Genomic DNA, 20,758 nt, shown 5'->3' on the forward strand with positions numbered 1-20,758 from the left:
GTCATTATTCACGGCCCAAAAAGGGAGTCTAACCACAACCCCCAATTCGCTGCTGGTCCAAGTACCCTGCCAGCTCCCAGGGCCTAACCACAACCCAGGATTAAGGCATGATAACGCAAGTTTGGTTTACCTATATTTATTGTTGGATGTAGCCGAGTACAACGTAATGTGACAAAAGTGGTTACGGAATTGAAACATTCATCCTGATCATCACCAGTGCGTCCTCCATGTGTGAATTACAAAGCTGTTACAGAGCATTTGAATGAGACCAATTTTTTGCTAATTTTGCTAATTAATTTTTTTTTTTTTACAAGTGAGGAAATTATTCATGTCATTATGTCACGTGATGTTCGAGGAGTTCAAGTTGAAGGGCTTTGAGAGCATCACAAGTGAAGGAAACAATAATAGACCAAAATCCAAAAAAAATGGGAGTTTTTCTTTTTAGCTTTTGTCAGTGAATGGGGTGGGAGAACTGAGACGGCTGGAGGTCTTCTTTTTTCAATTAAGTCAAAGACCACAGCATACTTTTCATCAATGAATTAATGCAACAACATTAGCTATTCTTTTGGTTTTGACAAGTGGCTACGTCTCCTACAAGAGTTCTAGGTCAAGTCTTTGTTAAAATGTGAATTCAATGTTAATCCTAATCCCCTCTTCAAAGCCAACATTCAAGCCAGTGTAGAGGCAAAGCTCTTGGCTCTCAGCGCTCGGCTCTCGGCTCAGGCTGCAGCCACATGGAAATGCATGTTCAGGTCTGCAACAAGTGATACATTTTTCATTAGGTTCAAACGTTTATTTTAAGCTACATCGTTTTGTTCATATTTGGACAGAATTCATTGCATTTGCACCATTTGTTTATCACATGTATTGTCATATGACCATCTGGACCCCATGACATTCAGGTGAGTAAAATTAAGTGAGTAAAATTAGAACTGTATGACTGCAAAGCAAACTTTACAAAGCTTACCACTGGTGGAGTCTTCCAGAAATGCCATGAAGTTCATTCCAGCATAGCAGAAAACACCTCCCATGGAAACATACCCCCAACTTAGCCCACCGTAAAACATTCTCTGTGTATGTGTGTGTGCATTTCTCATACATAGTCTGGGCTTCATTAGTAGAGACTAACACTACTTCAGCAACATGTCTCACCATTTCTTTATAAACCCAGCTTCGGCGCATGTGGTGAATGATTATTAGTGTCATCTGCAGGAATCAGGCCAGCACACCAAGACAAGGTCAGTGAATGGACCAGTGCCATCTCACGATTTGTTCTTCAATGCTCCAGACCTGCTATTAATCAGAAATCAGCTCAACAAGACAGCCTGAGGATGACTAAATGAATCCTGTTTCGTGTTCCATATTATGGCTATATTGTGCTTATTTTATAGGAATTCAGGATGCTATTATAGATAGCCACTGGAGCAAATGTTACTCTTTTTCTTGTTGATGACTAGAAACTGGACAAAACAGTAATTTATTGCTAACATGCCAAACAGAGTTTGGAAACACATGCTCAGAAGCCAGAAATGTTCAACCTCTAGTCAAATATTGGGTTAAACCTTTGGACACTGGACAATTAAATGATTAAAGCATCTTGTTTAAGCCATCCTGAGCTCCGTTCCTTACTCGTTTGGCAGGATTGGGATACTCTGACCACAATCTTCCGCCTCATTTGTGTCATTAGCTTTGGCCTTGTCATTAGAGTGAACACTACAACCACAGACTTGTGGCTCAAACACGGTTCCTGTAGTGGCTAACATTAACTTCAGTATTGGGTTCTGGATCCGAAACCACGCTCCCATGTAACACCATGTACAGTAAAACGGCACGTTTACAGTCCAACATCATACCAAAGCAGGTGTAGAAATCCCACCAAATCCAAATCAGTGTCAAATAGCGGAAAAAATATGTAAGCCCATTGAAGGTATACTGTAACAAAACATACTTCTGAACTGTACCATGGGTTGCAAATAGTTTTTTTTTTTTTAGCTATTTTTCCTGCAGGCAGAGAACACCTCCAAATAAATTTCAGTATTGAATAAATTTTACGCCTCATACGTAACAGGCATGCTTAAGCGTGTGTGGTATGAAATCATGTGAAACCACCTGCTGCATAGCACAACATTGGGTTCAGCACGCTCCACTCATTGGCTGCACATCAAACAGGAAGCATTAACATAGCTGGGCCATGTTGGCTTTTAGACCCATGAAAGACATCAGTAAATGGCACCACGGTGATAAGTGCCTTCAGGACAGGTTTCTGTCAGCAGCCCAATTTACCCTCTACAATTTAAACGTTTCTCCTACACGTGCTTGAAAACTTCCATGTTCTGGGAATAACTGGCTTTGCCACACAGGAGGCTCGAGGCCACTAAAGATGCCTCAGTGATGAATAATACAAGATGACTAATGGATAAGAACCACGTTTTTTGACCTGTGACGTGTATAATGTTGTGAGTTGATCCGAGGTCATTGTGGTCATTGTGGGCTCTGTCATTACACCTACTGAAAGGCTTACGAGTGTCAACACAGCAAGTGGGCCCTATTTATATATAGAAATATACATATATTTAGCAAATACAATCAAGTACTTGGTGCATTCTTGGGGTGTGTTAAATCTATAAATATATTTGAATGTTATACAGAATATTTAACAGTTATTCCACGAAATCGAGTCGTATATGAGCTGATAGCTGACGAGGCGTAGAGTGCTGAGTTGGCTATAAGCCATGTACGACGAGGCTGAGTGGAATAACTGTTTTATTCGATCCACGTTCACTGGATTTTCAGAAACAGAGCACTTTTATTTTTACTGTTTGCAATTTTGATAAATAAAAACTTTATACAAAAACATCCAACAAAATCATTTCCGCTTAGAATGTAAACAAACCGGCGAAATGACAGGAGCAATTTGTGAAAAATGCGATAATAATCTCATCTCATTATCTCTAGACGCTTTATCCTTCTACAGGGTCGCAGGCAAGCTGGAGCCTATCCCAGCTGACTACGGGCGAAAGGCGGGGTTCACCCTGGACAAGTCGCCAGGTCATCACAGGGCTGACACATAGACACAGACAAACATTCACACTCACATTCACACCTACGGTCAATTTAGAGTCACCAGTTAACCTAACCTGCATGTCTTTGGACTGTGGGGGAAACCGGAGCACCCGGAGGAAACCCACGTGGACACGGGGAGAACATGCAAACTCCGCACAGAAAGGCCCTCGCCGGCCACGGGGCTCGAACCCGGACCTTCTTGCTGTGAGGCGACAGTGCTAACCACTACACCACCGTGCCGCCCCTGCGATAATAATAATTCTTGAAAATTAAAAAACTCTTTTGGAGTAGACTTTTTATTTCGTCCTCGATTGGTTCAGCAACACGCTCTCCACCATTTTGTTTTTCTCTACTCACGGTATATGAGCTGACATTCTAGCAGTAGAATAGCCAATCAGAGCGTGCAATTGCTCATATCCAGCAAACATGGATAGAATAATTCCCATTATACCAAAGTACTGTAATTTTCTCTAATAGCAGCTCTGGCTTTAATTCAAACCATAGGTTTATATTAATGCACTTGTTAGAATATGTTATCCTTTGTATAGTAACAGCTCATTCAGAGGGTCTTGTATGGTGGATGTGCCACATGCTGTAATTTAAGTCTAATAATAAAAAAGTATTGTTATTTTACAACCCCGATTCCAAAAAAGTTGGGACAAAGTACAAATTGTAAATAAAAACGGAATGCAATGATGTGGAAGTTTCAAAATTTAATATTTTATTCAGAATAGAACATAGATGACATATCAAATGTTTAAACTGAGAAAATGTATCATTTAAAGAGAAAAATTAGGGGATTTTAAATTTCATGACAACAACACATCTCAAAAAAGTTGGGACAAGGCCATGTTTACCACTGTGAGACATCCCCTTTTCTCTTTACAACAGTCTGTAAACATCTGGGGACTGAGGAGACAAGTTGCTCAAGTTTAGGGATAGGAATGTTAACCCATTCTTGTCTAATGTAGGATTCTAGTTGCTCAACTGTCTTAGGTCTTTTTTGTCATATCTTCCGTTTTATGATGCGCCAAATGTTTTCTATGGGTGAAAGATCTGGACTGCAGGCTGGCCAGTTCAGTACCCGGACCCTTCTTCTATGCAGCCATGATGCTGTAATTGATGCAGTATGTGGTTTGGCATTGTCATGTTGGAAAATGCAAGGTCTTCCCTGAAAGAGACGTCGTCTGGATGGGAGCATATGTTGCTCTAGAACCTGGATATACCTTTCAGCATTGATGGTGTCTTTCCAGATGTGTAAGCTGCCCATGCCACACGTACTAATGCAACCCCATACCATCAGAGATGCAGGCTTCTGAACTGAGTGCTGATAACAACTTGGGTCGTCCTTCTCCTCTTTAGTCCGAATGACACGGCGTCCCTGATTTCCATAAAGAACTTCAAATTTTGATTCATCTGACCACAGAACAGTTTTCCACTTTGCCACAGTCCATTTTAAATGAGCCTTGGCCCAGAGAAGACGTCTGCGCTTCTGGATCATGTTTAGATATGGCTTCTTCTTTGAACTATAGAGTTTTAGCTGGCAACGGCGGATGGCACGGTGAATTGTGTTCACAGATAATGTTCTCTGGAAATATTCCTGAGCCCATTTTGTGATTTCCAATACAGAAGCATGCCTGTATGTGATGCAGTGCCGTCTAAGGGCCCGAAGATCACGGGCACCCAGTATGTTTTTCCGTTCTTGACCCTTATGCACAGAGATTCTTCCAGATTCTCTGAACCTTTTGATGATATTATGCACTGTAGATGATGATATTTTCAAACTCTTTGCAATTTTACACTGTCGAACTCCTTTCTGATATTGCTCCACTATTTGTCAGCGCAGAATTAGGGGGATTGGTGATCCTCTTCCCATCTTTACTTCTGAGAGCCGCTGCCACTCCAAGATGCTCTTTTTATACCCAGTCATGTTAATGACCTATTGCCAATTGACCTAATGAGTTGCAATTTGGTCCTCCAGCTGTTCCTTTTTTGTACCTTTAACTTTTCCAGCCTCTTATTGCCCCTGTCCCAACTTTTTTGAGATGTGTTGCTGTCATGAAATTTTAAATGAGCCAATATTTGGCATGAAATTTCAAAATGTCTCACTTTCGACATTTACTATGTTGTCTATGTTCTATTGTGAATACAATATCAGTTTTTGAGATTTGTAAATTATTGCATTCTGTTTTTATTTACAATTTGTACTTTGTCCCAACTTTTTTGGAATCGGGGTTGTACAAAAACAAATTGTATAATTGTTGATATAGTGAAGTTTTCTGTCAGTATACATTTAACATTTATGGAAGGAGTCTCCAGTGTCAGAACTTAAGGGTCAAAATGTTTTCTGCAATGGGAGAGACTTTAGGAATGAGCATGTTGTGATTTAAGGTTTCTCAGTAACATGACAAGCTGCATATTTTTGTCATATTAACTTCAAGAGACAGAAAAACAGAGACTTATTATTTATAGCTGATATCATGTAACGGATAACAGGAACTAGCTCTGACAATGTTAAATGTACCTATATACTGATAAAAATCTCAAAGTGTTATTGATGAATACACTCACTGGCCACTTTATTAGGAACACCCACCCATGCAGTTATCTAATCAGCCAATCCTTTGACAGCAACACAATGCATAAAATCATACAGATACAAATCAAGCGCTTCAGTTAATGTTCACTTCAAACATCAGAACGGGAAAAACTGTGATCTGAAAGTGTGACTTTCTTTCACTTTGGCATGGGTTTGAGCCAGATGGACTGGTTTGATTATTTCAGAAACTGCTGATCTCCTGGGGTTTTCACACACAACAGTCTCTAGAGTTTACACAGAATGGTGCAAAAACCAAAAAAAAAAAAAAAACACTGAATGAGTGACAGTTCTGTGGGTGGAAACTAATGTCTTGTCGATAAGAGAGGTCAGAGGAAAATGGCCAGATTGGTTGAAGCTGCCAGGAAGGATATAGCAACTCATAGCAACTCTTTACAACCGTGGTGAGTAAAAAAGCATCTCATCATGCAACAGCAGAAGAACACATTGTGTTCCACTCCTGCCAGCCAAGAACAGGAATCTTCAACTCAAGAACAAGTTCCTATTAAAATGGTCATCCATCCATGATCTGTAGCCGCTCATCCTGTTCTACAGGGTTGCGGGCAAGCTGGGGCCTATCCCAGCTGACTATGGGCGAGAGGCGGGGTACACCTTGGACAAGTCGCCAGGTCATCACAGGGCTGACACATAGACACAGACAACCATTCACACTCACATTCACACCTACGGTCAATTTAGAGCCACCAATTAGCCTAACCTGCATGTCTTTGGACTGTGGGGGAAACCGGAGCACCCGGAGGAAACCCACACGGACACGGGGAGAACATGCAAACTCTGCACAGAAAGGCCCTCGCCAGCTGCTGGGCTCAAACCTAGGACCTTGCTGTGAGACAACAGTGCTAACCACTACACCACTGTGCCGCCCCTAAAGTGGCCAGTGAGTGTAAAATAAAAATTGCAATCCTTGGCAAGCCACACCCACCCTGTCATCGATCAATTTCTTGTATGAGCACACCCCATCATGTATTAATCCATACATATACAACCCTGATTCCAAAAAAGTTGGGACAAAGTACAAATTGTAAATAAAAACGGAATGCAATAATTTACAAATCTCAAAAACTGATATTGTATTCACAATAGAACATAGACAACATAGTAAATGTCGAAAGTGAGACATTTTGAAATCTCATGCCAAATATTGGCTCATTTGAAATTTCATGACAGCAACACGTCTCAAAAAAGTTGGGACAGGGGCAATAAGAGGCTGGAAAAGTTAAAGGTACAAAAAAGGAACAGCTGGAGGACCAAATTGCAACTCATTCGGTCAATTGGCAATAGGTCATTAACATGACTGGGTATAAAAAGAGCATCTTGGAGTGGCAGCGGCTCTCAGAAGTAAAGATGGGAAGAGGATCACCAATCCCCCTAATTCTGCGCCGACAAATAGTGGAGCAATATCAGAAAGGAGTTCGACAGTGTAAAATTGCAAAGAGTTTGAACATATCATCATCTACAGTGCATAATATCATCAAAAGATTCAGAGAATCTGGAAGAATCTCTGTGCGTAAGGGTCAAGGCCGGAAAACCATACTGGGTGCCTGTGATCTTCGGGCCCTTAGACGGCACTGCATCACATACAGGCATGCTTCTGTATTGGAAATCACAAAATGGGCTCAGGAATATTTCCAGAGAACATTATCTGTGAACACAATTCACCATGCCATCCGCCGTTGCCAGCTAAAACTCTATAGTTCAAAGAAGAAGCCGTATCTAAACATGATCCAGAAGCGCAGACGTCTTCTCTGGGCCAAGGCTCATTTAAAATGGACTGTGGCAAAGTGGAAAACTGTTCTGTGGTCAGACGAATCAAAATTTGAAATTCTTTATGGAAATCAGGGGCGCCGTGTCATTCGGACTAAAGAGGAGAAGGACGACCCAAGTTGTTATCAGCGCTCAGTTCAGAAGTCTGCATCTCTGATGGTATGGGGTTGCATTAGTACGTGTGGCATGGGCAGCTTACACATTTGGAAAGACACCACCAATGCTGAAAGGTATATCCAGGTTCTAGAGCAACCTATGCTCCCATCCAGACGACGTCTCTTTCAGGGAAGACCTTGCATTTTCCAACATGACAATGCCAAACCACATACTGCATCAATTATAGCATCATGGCTGTGTAGAAGAAGGGTCCGGGTACTGAACTGGCCAGCCTGCAGTCCAGATCTTTCACCCATAGAAAACATTTGGCGCATCATAAAACGGAAGATACGACAAAAAAGACCTAAGACAGTTGAGCAACTAGAATCCTACATTAGACAAGAATGGGTTAACATTCCTATCCCTAAACTTGAGCAACTTGTCTCCTCAGTCCCCAGACGTTTACAGACTGTTGTAAAGAGAAAAGGGGATGTCTCACAGTGGTAAACATGGCCTTGTCCCAACTTTTTTGAGATGTGTTGCTGTCATGAAATTTAAAATCACCTAATTTTTCTCTTTAAATGATACATTTTCTCAGTTTAAACATTTGATATGTCATCTATGTTCTATTCTGAATAAAATATGGAATTTTGAAACGTCCACATCATTGCATTCCGTTTTTATTTACAATTTGTACTTTGTCCCAACTTTTTTGGAATCGGGGTTGTAGTATGGACTGTATCAATGAAGTTTTTTGGTAAATGTTATAAGTACTGAACATTTTTCTGATATAAAAATAAGTTAATCTAAAAATCTTACATTTCAGCAAATTTTAGCCATGTCTATAAATGATGAGACAATGACACATGCACCAAGAGAAACTATAAATATGGTATATGTATTTATAAAGATACATATATACATTGCATATATTGTATATATGTGATTGTACTTATATATACATACAGTTATTCCACGAAATCAAGTCGTACATGAGCTGATAGCCAACAAGGCGTGTAGCTCCGATTTGGCTATAAGCCATGTACGACGAGATTGAGTGGAATAACTGTTTTATTATAGCCACATTCACTGGATTTTGAAACACAGAACATTTTTATATTTATTTTTTTGCAAATTCAATAAATAAAAACTTTATAAAAAACATCCGACAAAATCATTTCAGCTTAGAATGTCAACAAACTGGCAAAATGACTTGTAAGAATTTGTAAAAAATGCAATAATAATAATTTTTTTTCACGGTTTGGTTTCCATCAAATCCTGTGCTCTGATTGGCTGGCGAGCGGGTCCATATCCTACAATAAGGACCCCAGTTACGGACCCCGGTTACAGACCTCTGGCGACTCGCTCGTTCACAACAACAACAACAAACATAGTAGCAATTTTTGTCAACATTTATTTTCGCATTTCTCAGGAGAATAGCATTAATTTTACAGCATGGATAGCGATAACAACAGTCTTCACAGCGAAAGCGAGTTTTACTACCCTGAGGAAGAAGAAAAGAATACATTTCAGGAGAAAGCTAAAAACCTGTAACTGCTGCCAACGCCGAGCAAAAACATGGCTGAATCCTGAATGACTCAATTTTGTATAAATAGGGGACTACATAGGCGGCAAAATGTAGTTTTTTTTCCTGCCATGGAAGTGCACTTGTATACCGAGGAGGAAGCCATTTGCATTATAGCCGTGAATAAGGATTCAAAATGGCGGCTTGCCTCGGCTCGGTTTTCCCTTTCAGGCGCTCTCATTTTCTGTTAGAATTTGGTAAAGAAAAAAATAAATATATTATTTACCAGCTTAAGGTCGGTCCGTATGGTGAAATACCGTGATCTCGGCCTTGAATACTGACCTCGGCTCAGAGACCTCGGTCAGTACTTTCAAGACCTCGGTCACGGTATTTCATGATATGGACCACCCAGCTGGTAAATAACTAGCCTGGGAAATCCCATGCTGCTTTGCACAATCATTCCGATCTGAAAAGACAGCATGGAAACTATGGTCTAAAGGCTCGCCTGAGTTAGGGAGCCAATCAGAGAGTGGGGAGGGGTGGAAAGACGGTGGAGTGTACTACTCGACAAACGGAAGCTTGTAGTTTATTTGGGACTGTTTACGGATCACATTTAACATGGCGGCGAGCGATACGAACCAAACTTTCGATCAAGCTTTGTCTTGGACAAACGGCAGTAATCGTTCGGTGCCATTGTTTTCCTATTTTTGTTTTGCCTTCTCTTTCTCTTTCCTTCTCTTCTTCGCCTCTTCGTCTTCTTCGTCGCTCTAACTACGTCACCGGGTACAACTGCCATGATTGGCCATGGGCTACGTATACGCCAAATGATAGACATTCGCAACGTCCAATAAACGGCCGTTGACAATCGTAAACCACACCTCCCCTACGAGAAATTCAATAGGCGGATTCCAGACCATATTTCACTTGTGATATGGTCTGGTGTTAACCAGACTAGGTAAATAACATATATTTCTTGGAAAATTAAAAAAAGGTTTGTTCTTACCATCAAATACTTTTATTCCATATTTTGTTGCTTTTTTTGTATTTTTGGGGTTTTGTTTTCGAGTAGAGTTTTTATTGGTTCAGCAACACATACCACCATTTTGTTTTTCTCTACTCATGTATATATGAGCTGATATCCTAGAAGTAGAGTAGCCAATCAGAGCATGTGATTGCTCATATCCAGTGAATGTGGATAGAATAAAATTGTATATCTAATGTAAACACGTATACAAAGAGAAATAACTTGAAAGTGGCGTATCATGATTCAGTTTTTGACTGATAAACTGCTGAAAACTTGGATGAAGTCATGAAAAGTGGTCCACTGTGTGTGTTAATATTAGAAGGTGTGAGCCATAACGCCCAATATTAATACATATGTAATCAATATATAATACTATGATCAAATTGAATTCTAATTGAATTTATATGATTTATTTATTATTATACGGCTAGACCGCCAGTGCTAGGATTAGCTATGCACTAAATAAATAAACTGAAACTGAAAGTAAAATATGCAATATAACTATAAATAAAAAAAACATAATGAATGGAATATTACTCTACTATTAGTCTGCATCCCACACAATCCCCTACCCCCTTAGTATTGTGTCAGCCAGCTGCGTTACACCTGTACGGGAAACTCCAGCGTCACTTCATTGTCCATTCCAGTGCATTGAGCAATTCAGTCATTGCTCATATGGAGGGTGTGTGCATGTGTGAGCATGTTCAGAGAAGCGCAGAGAAGACAAAGGGGATCACACAGTCAAAGCCCAGAGAGGGTCCGTATAAATGTCACCGTGATGTTTTCAAAAGGAGTCGGGGGAACAATACAGCTTGCAGCAAACAGTCCTCAGCCATCCATCTTTTACACTATCAACATGTACCTTTCAAATGCAGCGGCCCCTGCTGGGATCTCCATCCCCTGCGTCAGTGCCCTTATATTAAAGGGAAATTAGGTGACATTGAGTTTCAAATGAGTCAATGACAGCTGCTCCGTCACTGTCAGGACAGCAGTGACAGCTTGGCCCTCCTCCAGTGCCCATCACCCAGAGCTCTGCTGATAGAGAGGTACTGAAGTAGAACCATATGAAAAATTCACTGGATGATAACTGTCTATCTATCTATGTGGCATATCACTACAGTGACAGCTTCAGCCAGCAAAGATTCTCAGAAAGAATTACAGTAGTGGTTTTCCATTGCCTTCTACTCAACCGTTCACATCTGTGGGCACATTTAGAGTAGCCTGTTAACCTAACTGCATGTCTTTGGATGGTGGGGGAAACCGGAGCACCCACAGGAAACCGACACAGACATGGGGAGAACATGCAAACTCCACACAGAAAGGCCCCCATCTGCTGTGAGGTTCAAATCCGCAAACTTCTTGCTGTGAGGTGACAGTGCTAACCATTGCGCCACCATGCCACCGATGCTAACTCTACAAAGCAACTTTACACTCACTAGCCACTTTCATAGGAACTTGTTCTTGAGTCTAAGATTCCTGTTCTTGGCTGGCAGGAGTGGAAACCAATGTGGTCTTCTGCTGTTGAATGCTGAGATGCTTTTCTGCTCACAACGGTTGTGAAGAGTTCCTATGAGTTGCTATATCCTTCCTGGCAATTCGAACCAATCTAGCCATTTTTCTCTGACCTCTCTTAACGATGAGGCATTTGTTTCCACCCACAGAACTGTCGCTCATTCAGTGTTGTTTTGTTTTTTGCACCATTCTGTGTAAAGTCTAGAGGCTGTTTTTTGTGTGTGAAAACCCCAGGAGATCAGCAGTTTCTGAAATATTCAAACCTGTCTATCTGACTCAAACCAACACCTATGCCACAGTGAAAGTCACACTTTGAGATCAAAATTTTTCCCATTCTGATGTTTGAAGTGAAGATTAAAGGTAAACTGCCTTTCAGATTTTTCAAGTGTAGGTCATAAAAAGAATATTCCCTGACACCCAATAATTTTTGTTTAGTGGACTGAAAACTACTGAATTCGAATCACAGACTTCCAATTTTTTTTTGTTTTTTTTTTTCAATTATGTTGCAAAGGAAACAAAACGCAGCACCAAACTAATAAATATCAGCGGTCAGCGGGCACCTCAATGTAATCAGCTGTTTGTTTAGAGCCACGTGGCCCTAAATTCTCTGCTATTTTTTCCTGCTTCACTATGATGCAATACAAGATACTACGTCATGCATCATGTGGTGGGCTTTCCCTGTTTGCACAAGGCCTTGTGGGATACAAATTTGAAACTGGAGAGAAAAATGGAGGACGTGAGTGTATGAATGAAACGTCGAAGACCGACTACAGTAATGGAAAGCGAGAAGAAAAAGACGTTATGTTATATATGAAGGAAAGGAAACGCAGGACCAAACTAATAAATATTGGCAGTCAGCGAGCACCTCGGTGTGATCAGCTGTTTGTTTAGCGACAGAATGATGTAACTACCAGTGCACGGTCAAAGGTAAACCTGCGCATGCGCACACGGACTTCCTCTGTCTGCTTGACTGCACGATGTGAGCGATTTCATGCCTATTATTTGCTCGGGAATCCCCTCAAATGAAATAACTTCCCAGCTACGGAATGGCCTGATATTTTGTGAGATATTTCAGAAATAAACATACATCACAATGACCGTATTTCAGCGGGAACTAAATTTCACCGATTTTATGAACTCGAAGGCTGTCTAGCTTTAACTGAAGCTCTTGATTTGTATCTGCATGATTTTATGTGTTGTGCTGCTGTCAAGGGATTGGCTGATTCGATAACTGCATAAAAGAGCAGGTGGATGGGTATTCCTAATAAAGTGGCCGGTGATTGTTTCAAAAGGAAACTAAATGACTACATGGCCTACAGTGTAAATTATTAATAAACAGGGTTTTTATCTTGATAATAAACTGAACACTTTCTGTTATCCCTAGGACTATTCGCTATTTGCAATCATTTTGACTTGAACCAGCATACTCAGTACAGCTGTTAGAATATTTGCTGGTATTGACTGCATACGTCAAGTTATACGGTTTCCCCATATTTTGTACGGGAAAATGCAGTTTTTCAGCTAATACGGCGTACACTGATTTTCATACGAGAAAATTACGTTTTGTATCAGCGATTTTTTCCATTACTCCGAGAATTTTCTTAGCATCCACGGTTTATTTTTTCAAATACGCATGCCCAATGAAACGGAACTATTTTCGATTTATGTGGTTTTATAGTTGCACGTGGTTTTCTCGGTCATTTAAAGTGCCATTCCACCATTGGATGTATTCTTTGGCATAAAATACAATATATTTTATGACGACATGACTAGACAGAGAAATCTTTTAGCTTCAAAATGACATATCAAACATAATTTTTTGACAACGACAAGTATATTAATTTTGCGACCAAAGTCACCTACCCTTTTAATTTCCGCGTGGTAGTGAAACGTGATGTCATCGGCATGTTCCCTTTCTTGTGTACCACGTCATGTGTGACGTGGCACAGATTATCAGCAATGGTGGATAGAACGCAATTTCCACTTGCCGATTGCTGTGCCGATATTCACCATCGACTGTCTCCTTTGGGCATCACTTGCTATTTTCCTTCGCTTCTTTTCCGAAGCTGACAATCGCGTTCTATCCGCCATTGCTGATAATCTGTGCCACATCACACGTGACGTGGTACACAAGAAGGGGAACCTGCCAATGACATCACGTTTCACTACCGCGCGGAAATTAAAAGGGTAGGTGACTTTGGTCGCAAAATTAATATACTTATCGTTGTCAAAAAATTATGCTTGATATATCATTTTGAAGCTAAAAGATTTCTCTGTCTAGTCATGTTGTCATAAAACATATTGTATTTTATGCCAAAAAAATACATCCAATGGTGTAATGGCACTTTAAGTACATCGGCTCGGACTGCCCAGACTTCTGTGATGGCTGCAGAAGTTATGTTCTGCCAATTTCTCATGGAACACAACATCCCCCCGACTGTGGCAGACCATTTTTCGCAGCTAGCGAAAAAAAAAAAAAAAGTTTCCCGATTCAAAGACTGCACAGGTAAGCATTTGTGTGTGTGTGTGTGTTTTGAAGTTTTTACTGTTTGCATGTAGGAAAGCTTCCTCCATTATCATGATAATTTAGGGAGGCGATACTATGAGTCACCATTTATACAACGGCTACTGTAGTTACCCAACTATTTCTGGTTTCGCTTCCCTAAACATTTTAAATGCTGATAGACATTATATGTAGACACAGATGACCAACACTCATTACTACCATCAGTCATCAGTAAACTGGAAAAGTATTGAATGAAGAGTGATGGTGGTAACGACCGTTGGTAACCTGTCTCTAAAATGTGTATTAGGGGATGGAAGCAATTTAACACCATCTACATGTTTGCCGTGCTCTGATTTTCTTTTATTGACCAGGAAAATAATAAATGTATATTGGGGAAAGGTCTCATCTCATCTCATTATCTCTAGCCGCTTCATCCTGTCCTACAGGGTCGCAGGCAAGCTGGAGCCTATCCCAGCTGACTATGGGCGAAAGGCAGGGTACACCCTGGACAAGTCGCCAGGTCATCACAGGGCTGACACATAGACACAGACAACCATTCACACTCACACCTATGGTCAATTTAGAGTCACCAGTTAACCTAACCTACATGTCTTTGGACTGTGGGGGAAACCGGAGCACCCGGAGGAAACCCACGCGGAGAACATGCAAACTCCACACAGAAAGGCCCTCGCCGGCCACGGGACTCAAACCCAGGACCTTCTTGCTGTGAGGCGACAGCGCTAACCACTACACCACCGTGCCGCCCTGGGGAAAGGTCTTCGATGTAAAAACTGCTCTGGGTGTTGCCAGGTTTCCAATGCTGAAACAGCTTTGCTGTGCCTCCCACATAGCAATGCAGATAGTGAAAGGGCTTTTTCATTGGTTAGGAAAATTCATACTGAGGACAGAAAAAATATGGCTGCCGACACATTAACTGCATATCTGCAAATTAAAATGAAGTGTGACGAGGAGCTACAACTGCAGCCCAAGCAGTGAGATTATAGCTAGTGCCAAATCTGCAACATCTTTGTACAACAAAGAACACTCCAAAAAGGAATAAGATTTAAATTCTTGTTATAAATTACTGGGAAGATTTTCAGTTTAACTTCATAATTTATTAATATTTCCACTTATCCTTGTTTACATAATATACTTGATGTGATCTTTAGTTGGATCGAACACTGCTTGCAATGTCAACACTTTTTTTCTCAAATGGAACTTTTACTAACCTTCATTTACTGTTTGACATGATTATATATAATTTATTAAATGTAACCTACTATTTTAATTAACATACCTACTTAGTACCGCTGTTATTTTTCAAGTAATTTTCGTTGGTGGAATGTAATATTGTAGGTGATGTCAACACTTGTCAAATAGAACTTTGTGTAATTTTTATGAACTATTTAATATTAATACATTTTCTTTGCAAAATTTACATCAATAATTCTGGTATTACTGATACAATGTATATTAAATAATTAAGTTTATAGTTCGGTCATTCTCTTTAGTGGATAATTGTTTACTTGACTGTACATATAGTCCTTTTTAATTCAGTTGTTTTCTCTGGGATCTAAAATTTCTTTTTATTCAGTACATGCTTATTTGATCCCTTTAACTTGATGCAGTGTGATAAATATGCCTATTACAATAGGAGTGTATAATGTGGAATAAAACAATTGGTGCTTTGGATTATATATTGGAATTTTTTCTCGTGTATAAGGGCTCATGGGTGTATGTAAGGGAAAAGTACAGATTTTGTAAGGGCATGGGTAACTAAAGGTTGACATGTATGTGACTGTTCTTGCTGTCCTGTAGCCACTTTTCATTCCTTTGCACAAACTCCCCTGTGCACCATGAGCATTCAGCGTGTCAGCCATTGATGGCTTATACAGTTACAGGCCACCACAATCATTTTACTGTTGGAAGGTGCAGAGCACTCCACTGTCCTCCCAAAAGGTATTTGAGACCTGCAGGAAAGAATCAAAGGGCTGCACAGGTATAAGAAAGCCCTATCTGGTTTCAAGAAGTGTGGGAGAGAGAGAGAGAGAGAGAGAGAGAGAGAGGTGGGTTTAACTTGTTGAAGTGCTGCTGGCTGACCCAGACGGATCACACACTGATCTGTCATTAAGATTTATGAAACGTGTATGTCATGAATGAGATGATCTGTCTCAGGGGCTGTGAAATCTGTTAAGGGTGTTGTATCTGAATCGGTTCAAAGCAAATAAAACGTGTCCTTTGGCATGTTCAACCACAGAGAAATTGGCCATGACCTTACCACAGACGGAAAATGAATCCAACGCCAAAGTTTCAGATTCTCTTTAACATCATTAACACCTTTCTGCTAAAATGGATGTGTTAATGGGGCTGATATGGTGATGAGTATTCTTTGGCAAAAATACAAAAATAACAAATGTTTAAAAATGTCAAAAATATACAAAATACGTAATATATATGATCATTTGCACAGACGGTCTCAAAGTCATTTTTATAGATAGATAGATAGATAGATAGATAGATAGATAGATAGATAGATAGATAGATAGATAGATAGATAGATAGATAGAGCACATTAAGGCATTGTGTACATAGTTTGGCCAAAAGGGGTTAACAGTTCTCCTGGATCAACCTGGACTAATGAGGTCAGTCTACGGGAATAGAGTGCTTGGCCAATTTGTTTGCAGTGCGTTCCAACTGTACTCCATTTTTTTCCCCTCTCACGCGCTGACAGGCAGGTGAGATCAAAGCTCCCGCTGAACAAAAGGGCCTCAGCGGCGATTTGTCGTGCGGACAAGAGGCAGGGGAGTCTGGGAAAGTGGGAGCCGCTCGAGCCCTGGCCCTCACATCACTAAAACCAAGTAATCAAACCATGAAAAAAGGTACAACAGAAAGGTTTTGTAGGTCAGTTTGATTTTAGTTTGAATTATTGGTGCCTCCTTTTCTGCTGGAGTAAGAACTAGTGACTGTTGACCTTTGGGTTGAGGTCAATAGAGGTGCCTTTGTATCCAAAATTTCTGAGAATTTGGAGGGTAATTAGCAAGGGTTCTGAAGAGTTAACGTGTATGAGGACTTTTATTACTTTGTTGTCGGCAGATTTTAAAGAAAAAATATTTAGCAGTAAAGTATCTTATTTTTAATTAACTACTACTAGCACACACACACACACACACACACACACACACACACACACACACACACACACACACACACACACACACACACACTTGCATCACTATCCTTCCATTGACATAATTATTATTGCAGTTAATTAATGCTGTGCCTGCATCTAAACCTAACCTTAACCCTTAACCTCAGTAATGAAAAGGAAACTTTTTGGCTTTTATATATATATATATATATTCCCAATTTTTGTTTAAAGAAAACAATGCAATGGCAATTTCCTTGTGGGGACCATCTGAATGTCCCCACAAGGTCGAGATTGTCAGATTTTACTATCCTTGTGGGGACATTTGGTCCTCAGTAGTACGTGCGTGTGCATGCGCGCGCACACACACACACACACACACAGGGTTACAGTTTTCCTGTTTAAGACCTTTCATGATTTTCTGTGATTTTCTGTTCAACCCCTTCACAAAATGATTCTTAAATCATACAAAGGACTTCAACAGTCAACAGTAAGTGAAACATGAAATCTGTAAATATTTTATTGTATGATGGAACTTTAATATTGGCCTGCATAAATAAACACTACATGACTGTTTCATTGAAAATGGAATTTATGGACTGTACATCGTCCCAGCATTAATGTTTGCCACCAACTAATTGAAAACAAAAATCAATATGGTCTGTGAATTTGGACAGACAGACAGAAATAAACATTACCTTTCATTGTCTGTGATGGTACACCCATACACCTAAAACGTCAATATAGAGGTGCCTTTAGGTGGTTTAAGGTATAAAAATGGATCTTATTTCCTTTTTAGATTAAAACTTATCAAAGATACACTACATGCAGCTTTCTGTATAAAGGATACACTAAAGGTACAAAACGTACACCACCCCAGTGACATAGAAAGGCTCATCCCCCTCCCATCCTGTCCTATATACAGAACAAAGTCTATGTTTAGCTTCACTTCATTTATTCTCCAAATATTACTTTATAAATTAAACGATTCCGCATGACAACCTGTATAAGGGTATAAAATAAATGCAGTGAAGCTAAAAAGGAATCAGCGAAGAAGCAAATCTGCATTTAACCCTGGTTTAAGTGGGCCACTGAGATAAACTGAAGTTTGAGTCAGTGAAGACCCTCTAATTGGGAGGAAGTGGACACTTAACGTTATCTCATCTCTTGTCCTCTGCAGTGACAATTCAGGGACTGAATACGCATTCAGACACCAGTGTAGGTCCATGGAAGTTGATTCTGTTCTACAGTACTGTGCGAAAAAAACAACAAAAAAAGTTAGGCATGCGTAAAGAAATGCTGTAGACCCAAAACGGCTTAAAAATAATGAAATGAAATGAAATGTTTCAACTTTAAGAAATAATATAAACAATAATCAGTAATATTTGGTGTGAGACGACCCTTTGCTTTAAAAAAAAATAGTTGTCTCAGGTAGAATGAGTGCAGTTTTATAAGGAAATGAGCTGTAGGTTTTACTGAGCATCTTGTAGAACCAGCCACAGTTCTTCTGGACACTTTGTCACACTTGCACCAAAGTTTTGCACCAGTAGCCTTCATTATGTTTTCTTTTTTAATCTGTTGTGTAATATGCTGATGGGCGGCACGGTGGTGTAGTGGTTAGCACTGTCACCTTACAGCAAGAAGGCCCTAGGTTCGAGCCCAGCTGCCGGCGAGGGCCTTTCTGTGTGGAGTTTGCATGTTCTCCCCTTGTCTGCGTGGGTTTCCTCCGGGTGCTCCGGTTTCCCCCACAGTCCAAAGACATGCAGGTGGCTCTAAATTGACCGTAGGTGTGAATGTGAATGTGAGTGTGAATGGTTGTTTGTCTCTATGTGTCAGCCCTACAATAACCTGCAGGGTGACTTGTCCAGGGTGTACCCCGCCTCTCGCCCATAGTCAGCTGGGATTGGATCCAGCTTGCCTGCGACCCTGTAGAACAGGATAAGCGGCTATGGATGGATGGATGGATGGATGGATGGATGGATGGATGGATGGATGGAATATGCTACTCAGATTTTTGTGACATTGAATTTTGTGCTGGAAAATCAACGTTTGGAACTCTAAAATGTTTTTGGACTGACTCGATAATGTAGAAGTCATCTCATCTCATCTCATTATCTCTAGCCGCTTTATCCTGTTCTACAGGGTCACAGGCAAGCTGGAGCCTATCCCAGCTGACTACGGGTGAAAGGCGGGGTACACCCTGGACAAGTTGCCAGGTCATCGCAGGGCTGACACATAGACACAGACAACCATTCACACTCACATTCACACCTACGGTCAATTTAGAGTCACCAGTTAACCTAACCTGCATGTCTTTGGACTGTGGAGGAAACCGGAGCACCCGGAGGAAACCCACGTGGACATGGGTAGAACATGCAAACTCCACACAGAAAGGCCCTCGCCGGCTACGGGGCTCGAACCCGGACCTTCTTGCTGTGACGCGACAGCGCTACACCACTGTGAATGTCTCATCTCATCTCATCTCATCTCATTATCTCTAGCTGCTTTATCCTTCTACAGGGTCGCAGGCAAGCTGGAGCCTATCCCAGCTGACTACGGGCAAAAGGCGGGGTACACCCTGGACAAGTCGCCAGGTCATCGCAGGGCTGACACATAGACACAGACAACCATTCACACTCACATTCACACCTACGCTCAATTTAGAGTCACCAGTTAACCTAACCTGCATGTCTTTGGACTGTGGGGGAAACCGGAGCACCCGGAGGAAACCCACGCAGACACAGGGAGAACATGCAAACTCCGCACAGAAAGGCCCTCGCCAGCCACGGGGCTCGAACCCGGACCTTCTTGCTGTGAGGCGACAGCGCTAACCACTACACCACCGTGAATGTAGAAGTCATAAAATAGAAATCAGTAACAAAGTTTGTATGAAAAAAAGACATAGGGTGCTTAAGACTTTTGCACAGTACTGTACTGTATATGTTGACTTAAGGAGGGGAAGAGCAGCCCTGAGGATCTGATTTGCTTATATGCTATAGAAGTGACCTTAATATGGTGTAAATGAGAATATAAATGCATAAACAAACAAACAAACAAAATCAATCCTTGACGTCTTAAAGCTCTCTCTCTCTCTCTCTCTCTCTCTCTCTCTCTCTCTCTCTCTCTCTCTGCAGTGCCCGCGCAAAATCAGACAGCTCCTACTGATTATTACTGCGAGACTTGGTGGGCGGCTGTGGGCTCGTAATTAAAATGCTTCTAGAAAGAAACAGGCCAACCACATCTGAAGTCCCGCCTTCTGTCAGGATTAGACCACATCACAGCAGCGTCTCTCTTTCACACACACACACACGCACGCACGCACGCACACGGTCTCGCTACGCGTTATAAGCGCTCACAACCAACTAGTGTTTTAATTTTATTTATTTATTTATTTATTTATTTATTTTAATCATCATGTGTCCAAACAGTGATGTATGGACAGGGAAAGACCAATTAAGCGCGCACTCCCTGGAGGTTTTAAAGCATGTTCTCTATAGCAAGCGCCG

Source organism: Neoarius graeffei, chromosome 15 (assembly GCF_027579695.1).
Source record: "Neoarius graeffei isolate fNeoGra1 chromosome 15, fNeoGra1.pri, whole genome shotgun sequence".
Lineage (NCBI taxonomy): Eukaryota > Metazoa > Chordata > Actinopteri > Siluriformes > Ariidae > Neoarius > Neoarius graeffei.